The sequence below is a fragment of the Sorex araneus genome, chromosome 8 (genome assembly GCF_027595985.1).
Source record: "Sorex araneus isolate mSorAra2 chromosome 8, mSorAra2.pri, whole genome shotgun sequence".
Lineage (NCBI taxonomy): Eukaryota > Metazoa > Chordata > Mammalia > Eulipotyphla > Soricidae > Sorex > Sorex araneus.
The window spans coordinates 4,032,185-4,033,529 of record NC_073309.1 but is presented as its reverse complement, the minus strand read 5'-3'; the positions used below and the strand labels follow the sequence as shown (position 1 = coordinate 4,033,529).

The following is a 1,345-nucleotide window of genomic DNA, read 5'->3' as shown; positions in this document are numbered from 1 at the left end:
CTCATGGCCGTTGGGGGACTCGCAGCCATGAACTTTGTGCGGGTATCAACTGAGCCTGGGGTACAATGACTCGCCAGGGCACACACTTTAACTCTCACTGATTCTCCAGGGTAGACTCAGTCCCTGGTAAAGGATGTGTCCTGTCCAGCTTGTGCTGCCATTTCCAAGCTGCGAAACTTTGGATCTCAAGAGTCAACTAATTTCATGTTATGGGAGCATGGTCAGGCCCTCCCGAGCATTAAATATATTTAAAGTCTGATTCATCTATTAAAAATCATTGGCTGTAGCTTTGCACAGTGGCAGCATCATAGCCAATGAGGCTTATGCGATTATTGCTAATTGAAAACTTTTCCCAATACCCCGCCACGACGACTTGAAATATAGTCAACACTGGAAGTTTTTGACAGTCTTTACGAAGACTGAACATTGCTGTTTAAAAGGAAAGCAATAAAAGTATACTATATACTTTTAAAAAATCATTAGCTGTATAGAAGCAGTTCAAGGGTCTAGTCACACCTACATTTGTATCCTTAGAAGAACTTACTCACAAACGATCCAACAGGCCCGAGAAATTTTTTTCTGAAACTGGATCATCAAGGAAGACACACATTATTTCTTTAATGAAGCAGTTGTCTGACTAGCAATATAACAACTTGGGTGTTTTTAAGTATGTATTAAAAAAAACTGTATTGTGGAAATTTAATTCTGCATCTGGGGCAGGTTGATAAATCTAGCCAAACATTTTAATTTTTTTACAGCACATTAAGGGAACATTTTTATTTAGCAAAATCATAGATCTTCACATTATTGGGAAGTGTGTTCTTCTATTGCATTTTTGTCTTCAGAATTGCCTGAGGAAGGCATCCTGCCGCTGGGGATTGTGTTGATGTGATTCCTGGAAAGGAAACTGCCCAAACTTTATTCAAAATGAATTGGGCTCTTCAGAATGGCTCCTTTATGCACCTCACACCACAGGCTTTGTCTGCAGAAGACGGGTCACGCTTTTTAAAGGATGGACAGAGTTTTGAAACAGGACGATGAATTCGCAGCTCAGCCAACCGTTCTCTCAACTTTTTGTGTACTTTAAAAATAATAAGCAGCTCCTAAAAGAAGCTTTCAATAAAAGATGGGGAGGGCTATTAGAGGGGAAATGATTAAAATTCCTTTCCCCTCACGGGTGCCCAGACTCAGAGCTACGAGGCACAGAACAGAATTAAGAAATGATCCTTGAGAAACACATTCCTGATTGGAGAGAGAGTTGCACACCTAAACACAGCTGATGTGCAGAGATCTATATCCTCACTGGATAGTTCTCAGGGACGGAAGCTTGGGGAGGCAACTAATT

General features: G+C 40.9%; 1 non-coding gene across 1 annotated transcript; it reads left to right on the top strand.

Annotated features, from left to right (window-relative positions):
* The first annotated feature begins 285 nt into the window (after positions 1-285).
* On the top strand, positions 286-419 carry LOC129406929 (U4 spliceosomal RNA). The gene has a single exon (XR_008631338.1). It is a non-coding gene; the product is annotated as a U4 spliceosomal RNA (small nuclear RNA).
* Positions 420-1,345: the final 926 nt, after the last annotated feature.